At 47.3% G+C, this 25,047-nt stretch overlaps 1 protein-coding gene across 4 annotated transcripts in view; it reads left to right on the top strand.

Annotated features, from left to right (window-relative positions):
• The window catches only part of VANGL2 (VANGL planar cell polarity protein 2), a 146,045-nt gene that overhangs the window by 40,014 nt on the left and 80,984 nt on the right, over window positions 1-25,047 (top strand). Inside the window, exon 1 of one of the 4 annotated variants that reach the window (XM_063946952.1) lies at window positions 4,647-4,669. The exons of 2 other annotated variants lie outside the window; for them this stretch is intronic. The gene's annotated coding sequence lies outside the window, so the exon portion shown is untranslated. Of the gene's footprint in view, window positions 1-4,646; window positions 4,670-7,343; window positions 7,515-25,047 lie in introns of those variants that run through there. One more of the 4 variants, XM_063946950.1, reaches the window with a different exon arrangement.

The raw sequence follows: 25,047 nt of genomic DNA, 5'->3' as shown, positions 1-25,047 counted from the left end.
CCCATTCCACAAGGAAGGTGGGCTCATCTTTGGCGACTGCCCGAGGGGTCTCGGCTTTACAACTTTGCCGAGCTGCTACTTGGTCAGGGGCACACCCTGGCTGAGGAGGACCTGGAGTTCTCTCACTCGGTGCTGCAGAGTCATCCGCACTTTCCCGCCCGTTTGGGAGCTTTGGTATAATCCCCATGGTCCTGACGGAGTCCCCAGCATCCACTTAGGACGTCAGAGAAAATAAGATTTTACTTACCGATAAATCTATTTCTCGTAGTCCGTAGTGGATGCTGGGCGCCCATCCCAAGTGCGGATTGTCTGCAATACTTGTACATAGTTGTTGTTACAAAAAAATCGGGTTGTTATTGTTGTGAGCCGTCTGTTCAGAGGCTCCTACGGTTGTCATACTGTTAACTGGGTTCAGATCACAAGTTATACGGTGTGATTGGTGTGGCTGGTATGAGTCTTACCCGGGATTCAATATCCTTCCTTATTGTGTACGCTCGTCCGGGCACAGTATCCTAACTGAGGCTTGGAGGAGGGTCATAGGGGGAGGAGCCAGTACACACCACCTGATCCTAAAGCTTTAGTTTTGTGCCCTGTCTCCTGCGGAGCCGCTAATCCCCATGGTCCTGACGGAGTCCCCAGCATCCACTACGGACTACGAGAAATAGATTTATCGGTAAGTAAAATCTTATTTTTCTGTTACTATTATGTATGCGCCCCATTTTTTCTCCCTATCTCTCCTCTTCTTTTCTTTCTCTCCCCATTTTTTCTCCGTATCTTTCCTCTCTCCTCTTCTTTTCTCTCTCCCCCTTTTTTTCTCTCTTCCTCTTTTCTCACTTCCGCCATGTCCACCTCCTGTTCTCCTCCATATGGATTAAAAAGGTCCATAGCACAATCCCCAGGTGCTGCAATGTGCCCACACGCATCAAGTTCATCTTTCCAGACCATGACTCCTATACACATCAATGCCACCTATAATATATATGGCGATGCCACAGAAGCCTAGGGGCTTCTTTTTTGTATGAAGTCTCCAGAGAGGGATCCGAAAGATTTCTCTCTGTCCACCCGCAGCTTTGGCTTGGCCGGCAGAGGGCCGTGCAAGCACAGTAGGACTCCTGGGTCACAAACCCAAAAGTCAGAACTTTTACGTCGGAAGGGGAGTCCCGGCAGGTAAGTAATCATGCATATGGTGTGTATAAGTATGAGCCGCGATGGAACAGTGCTGCTGCCAGTGGGGGTCCTGGTGGGCTCAGAATCAAAAAGATACAGCCGCTGAATCGGGCCCAGTATCTTCTCTTTTCTTTGCACAGTATGACTTCTCCGGTTGCACGTTTGGTATAATAACTGCCTGTGAGTTTATTTATAAATAATTAGGTGTTCCTTTGTCGCCCAGGGTGAGTGAGCTGTAGTTTACAATGACATCTGCCTTTTATTACTATAGGAAAATATCCCGTACTTAAAATAACAAAACGCGTCGGTGTCGCCCTGCTCGTGGCTGCAGCCTACAGTGCACTGGCAGCGACACGACATCACTGGAGGTGTTGGGGACACCGCAACCATGAGGCGGCTCCGCTGGGAACGCTGGAACTTTATAAAGATGCCTTACTTAGAATTAAGCTGTGGGAGGGACGAGCTCCAAGGGATTTGTGGGGACAGATGTTGTCAAATAAAAACCAGACTGTTGTATCTTGCGTTGCAGAAATAAAGTGTAAATGAGACGGAACATATTACATGGTAAGCATGACGTAGGCCCTCATTCCGAGTTGTTCGCTCGTTAATTTTCTTTGCATCGCAGTGATTTTCCGCAAACTGCGCATGCGCAATGTTCGCACCGCGGCTGCGCCAAGTAAATTTGCAAAGAAGTTTGGTATTTTACTCACGACTTAGCGAAGATTTTTTTTCGTTCTGCTGATCGGAGTGTGATTGACAGGAAGTGGGTGTTTCTGGGCAGAAACTGGCCGTTTTATGGGAGTGTGTGAAAAAAAGCTGGCGTTTTCGGAAAAAACGCGGGAGTGGCTGGAGAAACGGGGGAGTGTCTGGGCGAACGCTGGGTGTGTTTGTGACGTCAAACCAGGAACGAAAAGGACTGAACTGATCGCAGTGGAGGAGTAAGTCTCGAGCTACTCAGAAACTGCTAAGAAATTTCTGATCGCTATTCTATTCGCAATTCTGCGAATCTTTCATTCGCTATTCTGCAAAGCTAAGATTCACTCCCAGTAGGCGGCGGCTTAGCGTGTGCAAAGCTGCTAAAAGCAGCTAGCGAGCGAACAACTCGGAATGAGGGCCGTAGTATGTAGCGCAATGCTGCACCAGTAGCCTAGGCTCTCAGTATGGCAGGAGAGAGGCGCCATACCTGTGAGTGGTCTCGTAAAGGTTTAACTAGTGTCAACTACATCCGGACAACGGGGCTAATTCAGACCTGATCGCTCGTTAGCTGTTTTTTTGCAGTCCTGCGTTCGCATAGTCGCTGCCCACCGGGGCGTGTATTTTTGGTTTGCAAGTGTGTGATCACATGTGCAGCCGAGCGGTACAAAAAAACTTTGTGCAGTTTCTGAGTAGCCCAGGACTTACTCAGCCGCTGCGATCACCTCAGCCTGTCCGGGTCCGGAATTGACGTCAGACACCCGCCCTGCAAACGCTTGGACACGCCTGTGTTTTTCCAACCACTCCCAAAAAACGGTCAGTTGCCACCCACAAACGCCTTCTTCCTGTCAATCTCCTTGCGATCAGCTGTGCGAATGGATTCTTCGTAAAACTCATTGCACAGCAACGATCCGCTTTGTACCTGTGCAACAAGCCTGCGCTTATGCATGCGCAGTTCTGATCTGATCGCAAAAACACTAGCGAGCAATCAGGTCTGAATTACCCCCAAAATGCACAGATATGTCCCTACGACAATTAACTATCAAAATGCTTTTAATATTATCTGGGCACGTGCGTGGGTTTGGGGGTGCACCACATGTGCTGTGACGCCCTCTACTACACCTGCGCAGCAGAAAGGGGCTCCATAGCGCATAATGGTTACAATTTGTATGGAAAATAATGTCTTCATCTCTCCACTCTGTGTTTTTCAGCCTCGCAATTAGATCATCAGGCTGAGATTACTACTTCTGTTGCACCGGGATACCGCACAGCCTGCAGTGCATATTATTATATTCGGAGAGCAGCTTGTGTGTGTGTGTACAGAGGGAACACACTGCTTCTATGCTTCCAGTAGCATTTTACAGCCGCAGGCTGCAAAATTTTACATTTAATCTACAATTACATGGATTTATTTTTTTTACTTTTGTTTTTTTACTTTAGGCGTTTGCAGGTGTTGGAAGCTTTGGATAACATCTAGTCTGCCAGCAAAGAACAGGCTGCATGGACTCAACCGAATTACCGACAGATGTCTACCACGTACGATGAAAATCTCTGACTCTTTCACCCAACGGGTGGACATGGCAGATGGGGTTTATTGAACCCAATAAAGAACATGTGCTCCTGATGGTGACTGGCGAAGGGACATGGGTGCAGACCTCTCCTTTGTCTCATGTCCACATTTGCCCTGTGTACGGCCAGGGTGTTCCCCTTACTGTTCAGTGAACCCTGTCGTGGCTGCCTGTTGTCCTGCAATTAACATGCACTGACCAAACATACAGCTAGTGCAGGAAGATCGCCGGAGTGTTCTAGTTCCTAGGGTGGGTACACACCAGGACGACGGGCATTCGGGCCGATGGTCAGGCCAAATACTGTTCAGCCCAGACCATGCTTGATTGCCGATACGCACCAGGAAAATTTAATGAACTACGGAACGATCACTGTTCCGTCCTTCATTAATACGCACTGGGTCGCATGAGCTATCTTCCGGTTGGATGGGCAGCAGGCAAAACCGGAAGATGTCGCATGCGACCCGCAGGATTGCACAATTGCGAGTACACACAGCACGATGTAGATGATGTGTCGCACCTATACGGCAAACCGTTGCGACATCGTGCAGTGTGTACCCACCCTCAACTAAAGAAACATTAAGGGCCGGAATCCCACTTCACAGATATACGCTGATGCAATTGCAGCTGTGAATGTGCACGCAGCGGCTGTGCGAGAATACGCAACGGCTGGTTTTGTATTGAGGGACTGTGCGAGTGCCAGGTGCTGCATACAAATATCAGTTGATTATATCAAACTTCTGCGTAGTGGTAGCGCAGCATGCACGCAGGAAGAGGGAGGAGTCATTGTACCTGCATACTGGATCGCAGTTGCAGATGCAGACGCATCCATAAAATGGCTCCATTTTTTATATTATGTTCTTATACCGGCAACTGTATTTTTGTTTGTACAGTTATGTTCAATGGAATATTGATTGTTCTTTATGTTTATCTGTTTGCGGCCTTGACGGCCTCAACTGTTTATTTGCTTTTTCTACACTAATAAAAACAGATTGTACTAAAATGGCTCAATTTTTGACGGCACTTTCCGAAACGGCCACTCATATGGTCCCGCAAGGACCAGGGGGCTAGAAGTGAAGGCTTGGTGGGCCGCACAAGGCAGCCCGTTGCCCATAGGTGACCTACAGTGCCACGCAGGAATCACATTCATACGTTAAATAGCCAGTTATATCTTGTATCGCAGGCTGCCAGGCCTCTCGCTTTGTCTCGTTGTCCCTCACACAGAACACAGTGAGCCTTGTCAGGTACAGCACACACCCACGGCCTCTTTCCTTTCAGTGCGACACACCTTAGCTATACACACGCCAAGTGACTCCGAGCCATACACAGTACAGGAGTCCAGTGCCGGCTTTTTCCCCCCAGCTCAGTAACTGATACTTCCCTAGTAACTGACTCAGATACAGAGAAAAACTTGGCCCGGATCAATGTCACCGATAGTGCCGCTATTATTAACCGTTCCTGTGCCTGCCCGTTGTGTATAAGTGCAGGACTAAACTAATAGCAGGCTGCAGACACATTTACAAAGTGCACCCAATGTAACCTGCAGAACATCCTGGCTTTGCACTGGTGCACCGGCGTGCCCCTCCCTCTGCACTTCCGAGCGCAATGCCTGATGTCCGCTCTCAGGAGCCACGTCCACAACCAAGGCATGCCCTAGTAGGACAAATCTGACGCATGGTACCAAGGTCCATCTTCCTGCCACTCTTCTGCCACCCCACGGCCCTGTGTGCTCCACAGAGGGGCACAATTTTAAAGGCAGGGGAGGACACGCACTTCCTACCTTACTGGGTGGAGAGCAGGTTCCTCCTCTCCACCCAGCGCCATCTTCCCAGGCCCAGGTAATTTGTACCCGCCCCTCCTCTCTGCGCCACGGCCCACATTAATCATTCAACCCCTCCTTGCTCTCCATTCTGTCTTTTGTTCCGATGAAGAAATCTGAGTTCTTTGCACTCTGATTCGTGGATAATTCCAGCCATTCACCGGTGAGCACATGGAGCGCACCCTGCCACTCTCATTGGTGTATTGCATCTACCAATCAGGAACTGTCTTTGGGGTATCTGTGGCCATCTCTGATCACAGCCCTAAGGGGTAATTTACTAAAGTTTCTAAAACAGAGAATTGGTGATGTTGCAACCAATCAGATGCTGTCTATCATTTCTCTGTTGCCTTTTAGAAAGTGATAGACAGAATCTGACCAATTATCTGTTTTAGAAGCTTTAGGAGGACATGTACTAAGCAGTGATAAAAGTGGAGGTGAGCCAGTGGAGAAGTTGCCCATGGCAACAAATCAGCATTGACGTAACGTTTATAATTTGCTTACTTTCAAAGTATACAGAGTTGCTGATTGGTTGCCGTGGGCCACTTCTCTACTGGCTCACTTCTCCACTTTTCTCACTGCTTAGCAGATGTCCCCCTTAGTAAATGTACCTCTAAGGGTCCAGCAGGCAACACAAAGAACAAAGGAGTCTATTTACTAAGCCTTGGATGGAGATAAAGGGGGTCATTCCGAGTTGTTCGCTCGTTGCCGATTTTCGCAACGGAGCGATTAAGGCAAAAATGCGCATGCGCATGGTACGCAGTGCGCATGCGCTAAGTATTTTAGCACAAAACTTAGTAGATTTACTCACGTCTGAACGAAGAATTTCCATCGTCGAAGTGATCGGAGTGCGATTGACAGGAAGTGGGTGTTTCTGGGCGGAAACTGACCGTTTTCTGGGAGTGTGCGATAAAACACGGGAGTGTCTGGAGAAACTGGGGAGTGGCTGGCCGAACGCAGGGCGTGTTTGTGACGTCAAACCAGGAACGAAATGCGCTGAGCTGATCACAGTGTAGGAGTAGGTCTGGAGCTACTCAGTAACTGCTAAGAATTTTCTATTCGCAATTCTGCTAAGCTAAGATACACTCCCAGAGGGCGGCGGCCTAGCGTGTGCAATGCTGCTAAAATCTGCTAGCGAGTGAACAACTCGGAATGAGGGCCAAAGTGCCAGCCAATCAGCTCCTAACTGCCATGTCACAGGCTGGGTTTGAAAAGTGACAGGAGCTGGTTGGCTGGTACTTTATCTCCATCCAAGCCTTAGTAAATAGACCCCAAAATCACTTTAATCTCAGAAAACTTCCAGAAACTTTTAAACGCTGGATCCAGGGGCGGAACTACTGGCGGGGCAGGCAGTGCATTGCACTGGGGCCCCGCCGCACTCAAGGGCCCACAGCCGCCGGCCAGCATTACATGAATGAGTCACAATGACTCATTGTATGCAGAGGCGTAACTAGGGGAGTGCGAGTAGATCGCACGCCCTGGGCGCCATTACAGACCAGGAAAAGGGGGGCGCCACTAGTGCGGTGCATCCAAAGTTATTTTCATAATGTCCGCAGTTGCTGCAGTTCTGGCTGCGGACCTTCTGATTAAACCGGAGTGTGCGGCGCTGGATGGAGAGGAGACGCTCTCCGGCTCCAAGTATCCTTTAGCTGCAAATGTGCAGCCGACCGGACATACTGGCTAAAGGCAGTGGGGAGCTCCCGGGCTGCAGCGTCGATCTCGCCTTCCGGCCAAAGCCCCGAGGACTATGTTTGGCCATGCTGCTGGAGTATTTATTACTCCGTTGCGGTTCACGGTGCCGGCTTCCCCAGTGTGCGGCACTTAATGGACATTGGGCCCCCTCCCTTCCTGGTCGCTTCAGGCTTCAGCTCCGCAGCCGCACGAGTGCGGAGCTCCCGGGCTGCAGCATCGTGCTCCCCTGTCCAGCCTCTGCCTCGGGGACAGTGTGTCCCTGCAACGCGGATGTTTTATGTATGCTGGCCCCTCCAATGTGTGCGGCGCTGGAAGGACAGGGTGCACTCTCCTTCCCTGTAAACTTTTAGCCGTAGCTCCGCAGCCGCCGGGGCTTAATTACCTTAACTGCGGCTCTCCCCGTCCGGCCTCCACCCAGGGGACACTGTGGCCCTGCTGCTGGGGAACGAGACAAGCTTCTAGGAGTCCTGGATAAGGACAGCCAAGCTGGGGATGGTCGCTGCCTTCCTCACCTACGTCTGGACACTGGAGAGGGCCCCTGATGCACTGCCTGGGATCCAGCTGCCTCATCACCAGCCCAGGTCTGTCTCGTGTTTGCATCATGTATGTTTCATGTACTGTATGTATCATGTACTGTGTCATGTATGTATCTATCATGTCTGTTTATGTCATGTATCATATGTATCATGTATATATGTGTGTGTAATGTCTGTAATAATAACCAGTTGGGGCTGCTATTGTATATTATACATACACACCGAAAAACACTGACACCTGTACATACACACCTACATACACTGACATACACACCCTGACACCTGTACATTCACACCGACATACACTGACATACACACACTGACACCTGTACATACACACCGACATACACTGACATACACTGACATACACCCACTGACACCTGTACATACACTGACATACACACCCTGACACCTGTACATTCACACCGACATACACTGACATACACACACTGACACCTGTACATACACACTGACATACACTGACATACACACCCTGACACCTGTACATTCACACCGACATACACTGACATACACACACTGACACCTGTACATACACACTGACATACACTGACATACACACCCTGACACCTGTACATTCACACCGACATACACTGACATACACACACTGACACCTGTACATACACACCGACATACACTGACATACACCCACTGACACCTGTACATACACACTGACATACACACCTGACACCTGTACATTCACACCGACATACACTGACATACACCCACTGACACCTGTACATACACACTGACATACACTGACATACACACACTGACACCTGTACATACACACCGACATACACTGACATACACCCACTGACACCTGTACATACACACTGACATACACACCCTGACACCTGTACATTCACACCGACATACACTGACATACACACACTGACACCTGTACATACACACTGACATACACTCACTGACACCTGTACATACACACTGACATACACACCCTGACACCTGTACATACACACCTACATACACTGACATACACACACTGACACCGGTACATACACACTGACATACACTGACATACACACCCTGACACCTGTACATTCACACCGACATACACACACTGACACCTGTACATTCACACCGACATACACACCGACACCTGTACATACACACCGACATACACAAACTGACATCTGCACATACACACCGATCTACACTGATATACACACCCTGACACCTGTACATACACACCGACATACACTGACATACACACCCTGATACCTGTACATACACACCGACATACACACACTGACACCTGTTCATACACACCGACATACGCTGACATACACACTCTGACACCTGTACATACACATCGACGTACACTGACATACACACCCTGACACCTACACATACACACCGACATACACTGACATGCACACAGTGTGATACAATGTGAATTTTGGCTCATTCAGTGTGCTACAATGTGAATTTCGGCTCATTCAGTGTGCTACAAGGTGAATTTCGGCTCATTCAGTGTGCTGCAATGTGAATTTCGGTTCATTCAGTGTGCTACAATGTGAATTTCGGCTCATTCAGTGTGCTATAATGTGAATTTGGGCTCATTCAGTGTGCTACAATGTGAATTTCGGCTCATTCAGTGTGCTGTAATGTGAATTACGGCTCATTCAGTGTGCTATGATGTGAATTTCTGCTCATACAGTGTGCTATAATGTGAATGTCGGCTCATTCAGTATGCTACAATGTGAATTTCGGCTCATTCAGTATGCTACAATGTGAATTTCGGCTCACTCAGTGTGCTACAATGTGAATTTCGGCTCATTCAGTGTGTTATAATGTGAATTTTGGCTCATTCAGTGTTCTACAATGTGAATTTCGGCTCAGTCAGTGTGCTACAATGTGAATTTTGGCTCATTCAGTGTTCTACAATGTGAATTTTGGCTCATTCTGTGTTCTACAATGTGAATGTCGGCTCATTCAGTGTGCTACAATGTGAATTTTGTCTCATTCAGTGTGCTACAATGTGAATGTCGGCTCATTCAGTGTGCTACAATGTGAATGTCGGCTCATTCAGTGTGCTACAATGTGAATTTCGGCTCATTCAGTGTGCTACAATGTGAATTTCGGCTCATTCAGTGTGCTACAATGTGAATTTCGGCTCATTCAGTGTGCTACAATGTGAATTTCGGCTCATTCAGTGTGCTACAATGTGAATTTCGGCTCATTCAGTGTGCTACAATGTGAATGTCGGCTCATTCAGTGTGCTACAATGTGAATTTCGGCTCATTCAGTGTGCTACAATGTGAATTTCGGCTCATTCAGTGTGCTACAATGTGAATTTCGGCTCATTCAGTGTGCTAAAATTTTAAAGGGGCACCAGTACTAGAGAGTGTAAGGGGTATTACTACACTGAAGGACACGCCCCCTTTTCCCAGAGCGCGCATGATTTCACCCTTCACTTTTTCATACCCCTCTTAAAAAAATTACACCTATTTGGGCAGGAGATAATGATGGTAAGGTACATGTGGAATTGAAAAGAATGTTCCCAGCTGGCGTGTCACAGCTGGCGTGTCATGTTGACACATCCCATTTTCAGTGTCTACGCCCCCCTTCTGGTATGTGGCCATGGCCATTTTTATCAGTGCGCGCTGGTGGCGTGCGCACATACTTTCCTTTGTAGGTTTTTTTTTTTCCGGATGGGGGGGCGCCATTATTGATCTTGCCCTGGGCTCCAAAATCCCTAGTTACGCCTCTGATTGTATGTCATGCCGCAGCCGCACACCAGCGCTCCCGTGACCCGCCCGTCATCCGCACACGAAGGAGGGAGGAGGGTCCGTCCCTCCCTCCCTCATATACAAACAGGTCACAGGGACAGTCTCTCAGTGAAGGAGAGAGCCGCAGCAGCGCTTTGTTACTGGTGGAGGCGCTGCTGCTGCTGCTCCTCTGCTTCACTATAGGCTGTCTCTGAGAACAGCCTATAGGGAAGCAAAGGGGCAGCAGCAGCAGCGCCTCCACCAGTAACACAGCGCTGCTGCGGCTCCCTCCTCCACCTCCCTCCTCCTCATTCTCTACTGCCCGGGAAGCTGCACCGAGGAGCCTGAGCCAACAGAGAGGGTAAGTATAATTCTTCTTTCTTTCTTTCTTTCTTTCTTTCTTTCTTTCTTTCTTTCTTTCTTTCTTTCTTTCTTTCTTTCTTTCTCTTTCTTTCTTTTTTTATTTGTTGGGACTGCCTGCCGCAATGTGTAAAAAGGGGGGACTGCCTGCCGCTATCTATAAAAATGGGGAATCTGCCTGCCGCAATGTAAAAATGGGGAATCTGCCTGCCGCAATGTGTAAAAATGGGGAATCTGCCTGCCGCAATGTAAAAATGGGGAATCTGCCTGCCGCTATGTATAAAAATGGGGAATCTGCCTGCCGCTATGTATAAAAATGGGGAATCTGCCTGCCGCTATGTGTAAAAAGGTAGAATCTGCCTGCCGTAATGTGTAAAAAGGGCACGCTATCTGCCGTTATGTGTAAAAGTGTATGGTGTCTGCCGTAATGTGTAAAATGGGGACGCTGTCTGCCGTAATGTGTAAAATGGGGACGCTGTCTGCCGTAATGTGTAAAAAGTGTACGCTGTCCGCCGCTATGTGTAACGAGGGCACGCTGTCTGCCGCTATGTGTAACGAGGGCACGCTGTCTGCCATTGTGTAAAAAGTGTATGCTGTCTGCCGCTATGTGTAATGAGGGCACGCTGTCTGCCGTTATGTGTAAAAAGTGCACGCTGTCTGCCGTTATGTGTAAAAAGGGGAATCTGTTCGCTGTAAGGAGTAAAAGGGTCTCTACCTGGTGTAGTGGTGCTACTGTGCGGCGTAATTTGAAGAATGGAGACTACTGTGCACCGTTTTATGAATTGGTATTATTTTGTGGACACACCCCTTCCCCACGAAGCCACGCCACTATGTATTTTTGCGCGCGCCTACGGCGCGCACTGCCCATGGGGTGGACTTGGATGGGATGGGGGGGGGGGGCCAAAGCATTTTGTTGCACCTGGGCCCACCGCTTGCTTGTTCCGCCACTGGCTGGATCGTTAGGACGGAACGTCACCGTCGCCCCATGATGCAGCTGCTGCATTCGTGTGAGAAACTCAGGTCGTCGTTGTGTGTAACCTTCTTTATTAGCCGAGGTTACTCCTTGGTGCACAGTTCAGCCCACTCTCTGGGAACTGTGCGATTTCCATGTAATCTTGTCATCAATGAGCAAATCCCAATCAGACATGCGGCAGATAATTAGCTATCAGGCTCTCCTGCCACAGATATCTCTAATCTGCCGTCTTTTATTCCGGAGAACTCGCCTGCTGGGACGTGCTGTGCTAGCGCTCGTCAGTAATAAACTCAAGCGCACACAGCCCTGGCTCTTTAGCTGCTGGAGAACTACAAGTCCCAGCAATACCTGCTGGGGCTTTCTAGCGCTCGCCCCGATGCCGGCATTCTGGCGGAGGGGATCCCGTCCACTGGCAATTCATACTGAACCCCCTTATGTATCGGGTGCTCCCCAATCTTTTAGATTGTAAGCTCATACGGGCAGGGCCTTTTCTATGTTTCATGTCATTGTACAGTATGCTATTTATTTGTGTCATCATTGCTCAATATACAGCGCTGCCCACTATGTTGGTGCTTTATAAATAAGAGGTTGATATTTATGTACCGGACGCAGAAGAACCAAACAGTAATATTACAATTTCCTGGGCTCGTCCTAATATTTGAAATTATAATACAATTATTATGGAAATATTTAAAGGGCTACGCACTGCCAACGGGGCCCGCACCATTACATAGAGGCAGCAGTGGGTACTAAAGCGCTTACAGAGAAGACAGGAAGAAGTCTAACCCCAACCACGTGGCTGCAGGAGGGGATGGTTAGGGCTAGACTGCAGGAGGGAATGGTTAGGGCTAGACTGCGGGAGGGGACGGTTAGGGTGGGTTAGCGTTAGGGGTGGGGTTAAAATACTTGCCAGGAATTTTGACCGTCAGGATACTGACCGCTGGGATTTCATACCCAACTCCATGAATGAGGCCAGATTCTCAACCACAGCATCATAATCCTGCCACTGGGTCCCCGTGAGAGGGCTGTGCCTGTCTCTGCCTTCCTGGGGTGCATCGTTCAGCGGATCGCCCCAAAAGACCCGAAAGTACAGTGACACTTTCTCCTTACACAGTGGTGTCGGTCATGTCCCACGGAGATCCGGGAGCAGCTTCCACAGGGACCAGCTGGAGTGGAGAAATGTCAATATTTCCGTAATGCGTTTCAATGTGATCCGGTCTGAAGATTGACACTGTCTAGGTCGACAATGTTTAGGTCGACCACTATAGGTCGACAGTCACTAGGTCGACAGGGTTGGGAAGTCGACAGAGTTTCTAGGTCGACATGTGCTAGGTCGACAGGCCAAAAGGTCGACATGAGTTTTAAAAAAACAATTCTTTTTTTAAAAAACTTTTTCATACTTAACGATCCACGTGAACTACGATTGGAACGGTAACCTTGCCTAAAGCATGGCGAGCGAAGAGAGCCATGCGAGGGGACACGGTGCACTAATTGGGGTTCCCGGTCACTCTACGAAGAAAACGACAAAAAAAACAAAATAAAAAACTCATGTTGACCTTTTGACCTGTCGACCTAGCACATGTCGACCTAGAAACCCTGTCGACCTTCCAACCTAGACACTGTCGATCTAATGGTCCACACCCGTTTCAATAGGCCACGTTCGCTGATTTGAAACTACGTTTTCCTACATTATCCACCGCCAAACCCATATAATGTGCATTTTATATTACCGAACAGTGGTTTCTTATAGGCTATTACTGTTTATATTTTATGAATGCAATTTTGAAACTCCTGTAAGTATAGTATGTAGAACTAGATAATTTTCCTCAGTTACGACGTTTCCATTTTTCTTTCTGTGCGTGTATGATTTATCACAGAGTAATCCATCGGGACTAATACAGAGTTGAATGCAAGTCAGTTTTGCGGACGCCTCTTGCGGGGTTTGCGCAGTTAGGCGTAGTTTAGCGAGAGCATGCCAACAGATTTCCGGGCTATGCTGAGAAGCGTGTACGTGGAGATATGTCGGCTTTCAAACGGATCTCTTGCACCAAAGACAGGGTCGGTGCACACTGATAATGGTGACAGCTCACAAATAGGGGCGGGGCTCGCACAGCGTGGGTGTAGTTACAGACCCCTTGCGTTCAATGATAAATTGCCGTTTGTATCTTTCCCTTTTTGCTTCTTTAAATTTGAGGCAATTTTAGGTATTCTCTCATTTTACACCCAGAGACCCCCTAACCCCCCCCACACACAGTCTGACCGCGTTTGTACTCAATTCTGACACATAGGGGTCTCTTCATGAAGCAGTGAAAAGAGTGGAGAAGGGAGCCTGTAGAGAAGTTGCCCATGGCAACCAATCAGCTGCTCCGCACAATTGTATATAGTATGTAAATTATAAATATTACTTCAATGCCGATTGGTTGCCATGGGCAACTTCTCTACTGGTTCTCTTCTCCACACTTTTCACTGCTTCATGAATAGACCCTATAGGGGTCTATTACTACGCCTTGGATGGAGATAAAGTACCAACCAATCAGCTCCTGTCTGCCATGTTACAGGCTGTGTTTGAAAAACGACAGTTAATTGGCTGGTACTTTATCTCCACCCAAGGCTTAGTACATAGACCCCATAGTCCCATACATGACGATATAATCCCTGTTATGTGGAATGGCATTACCATGTCTCCTTGTATGCCACACAGAATAACACATGATGGCCGCACCAACCCCCCCCCCCCCCCCCCCCCTCGCCAGATAGATTGTAACCTTTGAAGTATAGACGCCTAACTGGGCTAATTAACAAGCCATTAACCAGCTCTGCATTGTATTTGATAAGGGCTCGTTATTTTAATTGCTTTCAGTTTTCACCCCATTTACATATCTGGCCTTGGGGCATGCCTTGTCCTCCTATTGATTGCCTAGCGGAGGGCTGCTGGATCAAGATTAAGATCCTGGTTAGGCAGCCAACACGTTGATGTAAGTACTGAGCAGACACATATGTATTGCACTAGGTAATGCTGCCCCCGGCTAGAGGCTCCGCAAAATATACTTGAATTATAGAACTTATTTACATTAGTATTATATCACATTATAAACATATGGGGTTTATTATTCGAGGTTCTTTGAACTGTATAAGGAACTTCGCCAGGCCTAAAATATACTGGCATTCAGCTCCTTAGGAAGTTATATGGTACTGCTCCTCATAGTGATTATACAAGGGACAACATTATTATTATTATTATTATTATTATTATTATAAACTGGTGAAGAGCGTTCTCTTATTTCTTGCCTTGTTTTATTACTGTTCCCAGGGTCCTATCTGGTGCTGCCACCCAGGGGGTGCAGGGCTTAGGAGACCTGCATTTGGCTGGCAGAGTCCCATTCCAGGCACCCTCACCCTCTAGAGCCACCTCACACCTGCCTGGAACTAGTGGTAGATCCAGGGCCCAGTGGAGGTGATCAGAGCATTCTGCCTGAAGGACACCTTGTCCTTTGGGTGTCCATGACCTTCCACGCCTTCACCAGGGCTGAGCTCTTAGCTGGCTTTGCTTCTAAGGCGGAGCTGGTAAAGAGCTCAGCCTCGGAGAGGAGCGGGAGGTCACAACCTACCAAAGGAGAAGTAGACAGAGACAGCTGATTGCTCGGCCCTGGGGAGGAGACAATGTGAAAGAACAAGGTGTGTGCTTTGCAGGGGATGATCGCCCTGATCACCCCCCCCCCCCCCCCCCCCCCCGGATTCGCTACTGTCTAGAGCATCCTTAGGAGGCTCTGGTTGCTTCTATTCTTCATGGTCCCAGTGTCCCTGCCCCTTTGACATGACAGCAGATTATAGGCATGTTATGGGCCTGTTTGTTCCCAACTGTTAAGGACCCACCTGATGGGCCAAAAATTATGCTAAGAACCTCAATTTTACTCCATGTTAAATTGCAGTTTATTATAATTGTCCTGAATGCCAGAGATCTTAGTGTTTAGAGCGTGCACCTCCATTTTCTCTTTTTTTTTGTGACACTACAAGTCTCAGCATGGTAGTACCTCTTATTATGTTTAGAATTAGTGTGTGCAGTCCAGTGACCCCCCTTTCTCAACTGTATGTTGGTCCAATCTAAAGAAATGTTAATAATGTTAAAATGTTCCTTACTGGAACTTACTGGGTTTGCCATGGTGGTAGACAGGGGAGCTGGGAAGGGCACAGGGCTGCCAAAGAGGTGTAGCCACTTTCCCAAATTGCTGTGGCTATGCCCCCTTTAGGATTGCACTGCTGCGACAAGTGCCCGGGATTCACAGACTGGCATATCAAGCCCCGCAAATGTTGCTGTAGTCACATCCCTTCATACAGGGGCGGATTGGGAACAAAAAGCGGTCCTGGAATAATTAGTACTAGTGGCCCCACATGGGCAGCACCAGAGGTGTAAGGTCTAGCCATGGGCCATGGCAGCAGCACGCTCCCCCCAAGACTTTCCAGATAGTGGGCATGTCCAGCATCAAGGGGGAAGTTAAAGGGAAATAAAATTAAATATTATGAGCACATTATATGATACACCTTCAGAATTTAGGAAACTATATAATTCTTTAGAAAGATATATTTTCTTGCTTATTACACCAACCGTATCCCAATCACTATTCACTCAATCTTATATGTCAGCCAAGCAGGCAGACAGAGCATACACTAGATCATCTGCAATCACAGGCTAAGTGGCAAAGTAATTTTCATATATGCTAATTGTTTGGCATCTTATTCATTATGTCTATAAATAGGACCACGTCCTCAAACATAACAGGCCCCGAGGGTGCGTCGGCCCACCGGGAATCTTCCCTGTAGGCCCTGTGGCCAGTCCGCCTCTGCCTTCATACCATTCCATCATGACAGCCCTGGTGTGGAGATGAATTTATCTCAGGGTCAGTTTTTTTATTGGTATTACGGGCTATAGTTCTGGGCCCATGGCATCTTGCAGGCCTGTACTTTGCCTCTTCTATGTGAATATTGCAGATCCCTGACAAAGCGCAGATGGCCTGATGCACAATTGGATGCAGGTTGCCAGAGCCGGCCCTAACCAATATGATGCCCTAGGCAATAATTTGGCTGGTGCCCCCTAGCACCACCGCTAGTTCCACCTCTGACCCTGCACCCCTTTCCCAGCACCATCACCTCCCACCCATAGCAGTCCTTTTTTTTCCCCTACCCCCTGTAATTTAAATAAGAACAATAAGTACATTCGGCGCACAGCCCAAAAAGGGGCGTGTTTTTGCTGGCAAGGGGCATGGCCACACAATAGTACCCCCAATTCAAATTATGCCTCACAGTACTGCAACTTTATTCACAATTTATCATACAATAGTGCCCCTTATTCACATTACATCACACAGTAGTACCAATTTACCTTATATACGTTACTCCTCACAGTAGAGCCCCTCATTCACATAACATCATACTGAATTGCTCCTTATTCACATTACACCACACCATATTGCTCTTTATTCACATTAGACCACACAGTAGTGCTCTTTCTATACGTTACACCACACAGTAGAGCACCTTATACACATAATGCCACACATTGGTAATGTATTTATACACATAATACCACACAGTAATGCCCCTTACACATATGACAAACATTATTAATGTCCTTATAAACATAATGCACCGTACACATTATGCCAACCCTTATTAATGCCCTTATACACATAATGACACACATAATGTCCCTTACACATATGCCACACATTATTAGTGCCCTTATACACATAATGACACACATTATTAATGCCCTTATACACATAATGACACATATAGTTCCTGGCGTGAGTCAACTGGCAGCTCTGCTAACGTTGGGTGCCTAGTTTTTATGAAAATGCATCTTATTTGCATTGCTATGTGGCTAGGATGCACAAGCAGCTTCTACTGATTAAAATAATATGCGGCATGCCTATATACTGTGTGCGACTGTGGCTGTATCTGCATACGAAATGCTACACACAGAGTATAGACATGCTGCATATCATTTTAACCAGCAGAAGCTGCTTGTGCCCCTAGGCATACCAGATGCCCTAGGCAATTGCCTAGTTTGCCTATGCCTAGGGCCGGCTCTGCAGGTTGCCCATAATTTCTCCCGCACTGGTGGCACAGAACTATGTATACGCTTTCGCCAGTATTATTTCATGTACACTTACATACTTTCCGTGATATCCGGAAAACTTACAAATCTTTAGCTGCTGCGCATATGCAATTTTGAGCAACGACGTGCAAATCAGAGCTATCACCCGCAACTCCCCTTGCAGCAGGGTGGCTGTAACTATATGTCTGGACAAATGCTCTGTGGACGTGTAGGCGGAATTGCAAGCAATTAAGAAGTGAGCGTAAATCGATATCCATCTCATATCTGGCTTAAATCTAATTTTCAGTGTAAAAACAAAGCTGCCCAGTTGGTGTAGGCTACATGCAGATGCAGCCGGTATTTACCCTGCATGCAGACATAATACATGGGAAGGGGGGGGGGGGGGGGGCGGCAACACGGCATTGCGTGGGCGTGGTGGGAGCGTTCTTGGGGCGTCTGCGTTATGTCACATGCAGCCGCTCTGAGGAAAAAAAATTACGCTGGACCGCCTGCCAGCAGAGCCAGGCCGCGCAGGCAGTTGTCAACCACAAATTGTTGTGTCCGCAATTAAACTGCGGACGTGTCGTGGGGCGGCGCCACACTTGCTGGACAGCCTTGCCCTGTGCTGGGTTTTTTTTCTCCACAAATGGCGTCATTTACTGCCCAGAACTGAAAGTAGGAGTCGCATCTGTAATAAATAAGGATTTATAGCGCTTTACTATATCAGTCATTGATGTGGCATCGGGAATACATTCTGCTACGAGGTGAGGCGAACTGGCATTTGGGCATAAAATCTGTCTCAGGATAAGATCTGTTTTTTACTGACATTTTTAATGACTGTCAGTAAATGTTCTGAGAATTGGGAACCCCAGTATACAGATCAGTTATTACAAACACCCCCCCCCCCCTCACCCCCCAAAAAAGGATACTATAAACAGTTTTGACAAATTCTTTAGAAACACCTGAAGAAGCGCCCCCCAGCTACCTGACCTCTAGGACAGAGGACAATGTGATATTTCAGAAGTTACCTGGCTAAGTGCAGAGGAGCATGGCTCAAATTCTTGCATATTTTGTGGAAGGCAGGGCGGGGCGTGGGGGAGTAACCCTGTCAGATCCCACAGAGCATTCCCTGAGTGTTCCTTTACCTGGACCTTTCCCAGCTGTTAGTGTGTAACACTGTAACCCTTTCCCTCCGGAGGTCAGTGCCTGTATGGGATTATTTACGAGACAGGAATTATTTAAGGAACCCAGATGTTACAAAATTGGGAAATTGGGTCTAATTTCGCTTACAATGTGGGTGACCAAAAAAAAACAGAGAAAATATAAAGCCTAATTAACTACAGCCTCAGGCCGCCATATAAAAATAGACCCACCACCATGACCAGCCCCCCAGCTGCCCACACTGCCAGCCATACATCATAAGTATTAAAACCCTATTTCTATTTTACCCGCAAAATCATACAATTTTTGTACTTTTTTGTAGTTAGGGAGATATAGCACTGGCCACACCCACTCAGCACTGGCCACACCCACACAACACCAGCCACACCCACACTGGCCACACCTCCTCCTATTCCCACAATAGGCACTTGATCATTTTCAACCCCTGATAAAATAGGGCCCAATCAGTACAGTCGTACAATGACCTCTCACATTGGCCAACCAAGTACAATGACCTCTCACATTTGCCAACCAGGTCATACGTGACAACGCTTACAAGCTTACTGGAGGATTATGGAGGTAGTCACTTGGGGAAAGGGGAGGCAGAACCTGCAAAGCTCGTCATTTGGCATCACATAGATGGGGTGGGTCTGAGAGGATGTAATTAGCCAAGAATAGGATCATCAACCCCCCCCCTCCCCCCTTCCCTAGTCCTGTCCCCGTCCCACCCATTTCACCAGGAAGAACATAGAGGAGGGAGGGGGGACCCTACTCTTCCAGATTGTGTGGGACTCATCAAAAATGGTGGTCCTCTCCCAATCATTGCAGGACCAGGTGGGCATTCTGAGATGTCACTGTGATCAGCACACAATGCACATGGAGCTGTTTTGGGCAACTTTCCCTTTTAAATAACCAAATGTGTCACCCAAATATCTGTCTGTATGGGCGGCGTAGTCCCTTGTGCTGGACAGCTGGAATAGGATAATCTTCTGCAGATATCTAAGGGCCTATTTATCCATACATAGTTGTGGTATATCCCCCCCAAAACATCTACTTTTGGGGGAATTCCTGCAAATCCCCTGAATATATGTATGGGTCACTGCAGCAGTTATTAGTAGGTGTTAGTAGACATTATTCTGCATTAGTTGGAACGGGTGTAGTATGGTATGCCGGCGGTCGGGCTCCCGGCGACCAGCATACCGGCGCCGGGAGCCCGACCGCTGGCATACCGACAGTGTGGCGAGCGCAAATGAGCCCCTTGTGGGCTCGCTGTGCTCGCCATGCTGTGGGCACGGTGGCGCGCTAAGCGCGCCACACTATTTTATTCTCCCTCCAGGGGGGGTAGTGGACCCCCACGAGGGAGAATAAGTGTCGGTATGCCGGCTGTCGGGATTCCGGCGCCGGTATACTGTGCGCCGGGATCCCGACAGCCGCCATACTGAAGACCACCCGTTGGAACAGCACAATGATCTGCAGACGTCACGAAAGGTTAGTTCGAATGAGAAATGTCTGCGGATCTCTAAACAATGATCTCTCATAGGTTACATCAGGGCAATGTTCTGCATCTCTCTAGGGGGCCAATTTATCATTGAATACTCGAAGCTTAATCCCCAAAACAACCACAAATATTTAGTATACCCCAAATGTATCACAGAGGGACGGTAGCAGATATCGCCGGTACCTGCTGCAATCCCTCCCTTCCCGCCGGCAGCCGCAGTCCCCATCGGTTTCAATGGGGGATACCATGCTACCTGATTTACCAACTTCCGGAATGCAATGCCAGTAGCCTGTTGTAGCCTATGGGCTACACTATACATACATAGCCGTGAGAGGGTTCCCTGTCAATAGTTGTGCGCAGGTGCGGTCAGCGGGGTGGCGTATGTGCCGGAGCTCCAGCAGCACTCAGAGCACATCACAGGAACAGGCTTCTTTCAGGGGCCCCTGTCCCTGTGGGTGCTCAACGATACATCCCGCTGTAGGAATCGCATATTGCAATGCAATTCTGGATGCTAATATTGCTCCAGATCGCGTTGCATGTGCAATTCTTGATAAATGGATCCTGAGATGTGTTAGATGGAACCAGGACTGTAACTAGGGGTGTGCAAGCAGTGCTGTCTCACAGAGCTCAGGCCCCTCGAGGCAGAGCCGGCCATAGGCATAGGCAAACTAGGCAATTTCCTAGGGCATTTGATATGCCTAGGGGCATCAGCAGCTTCTGCTGATTAAAATGATATGCGGCATGCCTATATTCTGTGTGTAGCATTTCATATGCATATACAGCCACAGTCTCACACAGTATATAGGCATGCTGCATATCATTTTAATCAGCAGAAGCAACCTAGCCACATAGCAATGCAAATAAGATGCATATTCATAAACAAAAGGTGCCCGACGTTACACCATTGAGACAAGATTTATGAGGACACATCTGTATCCAAGCAGAGGCAGAGGTCACAGTGTTAGTGGCAGTGTGATTGCTGTGTGCATGTGAGTGGGTTGGTTGTGCAGTAGTGTTCGGAATATGTGTAAGGAGCATTATGTGTGTCATGTAAAAATGCATTAATAATGAGCAACATATGTGTAAGGGGCACTATGTGTGTCATTATGTGTATAAGGGCATTAATAATGTGCGGCATATGTGTAACAGGGTACTACTGTGTGTGTGTCATTATGTGTATAGGGGCACTAATAATGTGCAGCAAATGTGTAGGGGCACTATGTGTCATTATGTGTACAAGGGCATTAATAATGTGCGGCATATGCGTAAGGGACATTATGTGTAAAAGGGCATTAATAAAGGTTGTCATAATGTGTAAGGCGCATTATGTTTATATGGACATTAATAATGTGTCTCATATGTGTAAGGGGCATTACTATGTGGAATTATGTGTATATATGCATTACTAATGTGTGGCATTATGTGTATAAGGTGCTCTACTATGTGGCGTTGCGTATAGAAAGGGCAATACTGTGTCGTCTAATGTGAATAAGGAGCAATTCAGTGTGATGTAATGTGAATAAGGGTCTCTACTATGAGGAGTAATGTTTATAAGGTAAAGTGATACTACTGTGGTATGTAATATGAATTATAGACACTATGGCATGATCAAATGTGAATAAAGTTGCAGTACTGTGTGACGTAATTGGAATTGGGGTTACTATTGTGTGGCCATGCCCCTTGCCAGCAAAAACACACCCCTTTTTGGGCTGTGCGCCAAATGTTCAAACTGTTCCTATTTAAAATATAGGAGGTACAAACACCAAAATAAGGACTGCTATGGGTGAGGGGTGATGGTGCTGGGAAAGAGGTGCAAGGTCAGAGGCGGTACCAGAGGTGGTACTAGGGGGCATCAGCCAAAATCTTGCCTAGGGCATCATATTGGTTAGGGACGGCGCTGCCTCGAGGCAACACTGTCGTTCCCCTGCGGCAGCTGCATGTAGCTTGCACAATGAATGGCACCCTGCAGCCATCAGCACTACTGCAGAGTAGAGATGAGCGGGTTCGGTTTCTCTGAATCCGAACCCGCCCGAACTTCATGTTTTTTTACACGGGTCCGAGCGATTCGGATCTTCCCGCCTTGCTCGGTTAACCCGAGCGCGCCCGAACGTCATCACCACGCTGTCGGATTCTCGCGAGGCTCGGATTCTATTGCGAGACTCGGATTCTATATAAGGAGCCGCGCGTCGCGGCCATTTTCACACGTGCATTGAGATTGATAGGGAGAGGACGTGGCTGCCGTCCTCTCCGTTTAGAAATTAAAATAGATAGGAGAGTGAGAGTGAGACACTTCATTTACTTACTGGAGCTTAGGAGGAGTTATACTAGTGACTGATGACCAGTGACCTGACCACCAGTGCAGTTTTATAATTTATTATTATTTAATAATCCGTTCTGTTCTTGTTCTCTGCCTGAAAAAAACGATACACAGTGACTCAGTCACACTCACATACCATATCTGTGCTCAGCCCAGTGTGCTGCATCATCTATGTATAATATCTGACTGTGCTCACACAGCTTAATTGTGGGGGAGACTGGGGAGCAGTTATAGGTTATAGCAGGAGCCAGGAGTACATATTAAACAGTGCACACTTTTGCTGCCAGAGTGCCACTGCCAGTGTGACTGACCACTGACCACTGTGACCAGTGACCTGACCACACTGACCACCAGTATAGTATATTGTGATTGTCTGCCTGAAAAAGTACACTCGTCGTGTGACTTGTGTGGTGTTTTTTTATTCTATAAAAATTAAAAAACTCATTCTGCTGACAGACAGTGTCCAGCAGGTCCGTCATTATATAATATATACCTGTCCGGCTGCAGTAGTGATATATATATATTTTTTATATCATTATTTATCATCCAGTCTATACTAGCAGCAGACACAGTACGGTAGTTCACGGCTGTAGCTACCTCTGTGTCGGCACTCGGCAGTCCATCCATAATTGTATACCACCTAACCGTGGTTTTTTTTTTCTTTCTTCTTTATACATACTACATCTCATTATCATCCAGTCTATATTAGCAGCAGACACAGTACAGTACGGTAGTCCACGGCTGTAGCTACCTCTGTGTCGGCACTCGGCAGTCCATCCATAATTGTATACCACCTACCCGTGTTTTTTTTTTTTCTTCTTTATACATACTACATCTCATTATCATCCAGTCTATATTAGCAGCAGACACAGTACGGTAGTCCACGGCTGTAGCTACCTCTGTGTCGGCACTCGGCAGTCCATCCATAATTGTATACCACCTACCCGTGGTTTTTTTTTTCTTTCTTCTTTATACATTACATACTACATCTCATTATCATCCAGTCTATATTAGCAGCAGACACAGTACGGTAGTCCACGGCTGTAGCTACCTCTGTGTCGGCACTCGGCAGTCCATCCATAATTGTATACCACCTACCCGTGGTTTTTTTTTTCTTTCTTCTTTATACATACTACATCTCATTATCATCCAGTCTATATTAGCAGCAGACACAGTACAGTACGGTAGTCCACGGCTGTAGCTACCTCTGTGTCGGCACTCGGCAGTCCATCCATAATTGTATACCACCTACCCGTGGTTTTTTTTTCTTTCTTCTTTATACATACTACATCTCATTATCATCCAGTCTATATTAGCAGCAGACACAGTACAGTACGGTAGTCCACGGCTGTAGCTACCTCTGTGTCGGCACTCGGCAGTCCATCCATAATTGTATACCACCTACCCGTGGTTTTTTTTTCTTTCTTCTTTATACATTACATACTACATCTCATTATCATCCAGTCTATATTAGCAGCAGACACAGTACGGTAGTCCACGGCTGTAGCTACCTCTGTGTCAGCACTCGGCAGTCCATCCATAATTGTATACCACCTACCCGTGGTTTTTTTTTTTTCTTCTTTATACATACTACATCTCATTATCAACCAGTCTATATTAGCAGCAGACACAGTACGGTAGTCCACGGCTGTAGCTACCTCTGTGTCGGCACTCGGCAGTCCATCCATAATTGTATACCACCTACCCGTGGTTTTTTTTTTGGTTTTTTTTTCTTTCTTCTTTATACATACTACATCTCATTATCATCCAGTCTATATTAGCAGCAGACACAGTACAGTACGGTAGTCCACGGCTGTAGCTACCTCTGTGTCGGCACTCGGCAGTCCATCCATAATTGTATACCACCTACCCGTGGGTTTTTTTTCTTTCTTCTTTATACATACTACATCTCATTATCATCCAGTCTATATTAGCAGCAGACACAGTACAGTACGGTAGTCCACGGCTGTAGCTACCTCTGTGTCGGCACTCGGCAGTCCATCCATAATTGTATACCACCTACCCGTGTTTTTTTTTTTCTTTCTTCTTTATACATTACATACTACATCTCATTATCATCCAGTCTATATTAGCAGCAGACACAGTACGGTAGTCCACGGCTGTAGCTACCTCTGTGTCGGCACTCGGCAGTCCATCCATAATTGTATACCACCTACCCGTGGTTTTTTTTTTCTTTCTTCTTTATACATACTACATCTCATTATCATCCAGTCTATATTAGCAGCAGACACAGTACGGTAGTCCACGGCTGTAGCTACCTCTGTGTCGGCACTCGGCAGTCCATCCATAATTGTATACCACCTACCCGTGGTTTTTTTTTTTCTTTCTTCTTTATACATACTACATCTCATTATCATCCAGTCTATATTAGCAGCAGACACAGTACGGTAGTCCACGGCTG

This window comes from Pseudophryne corroboree, chromosome 12 (genome assembly GCF_028390025.1).
Source record: "Pseudophryne corroboree isolate aPseCor3 chromosome 12, aPseCor3.hap2, whole genome shotgun sequence".
NCBI classification, from domain to species: Eukaryota; Metazoa; Chordata; class Amphibia; order Anura; family Myobatrachidae; genus Pseudophryne; species Pseudophryne corroboree.
This window is presented reverse-complemented; position numbering and strand designations above follow the sequence as displayed.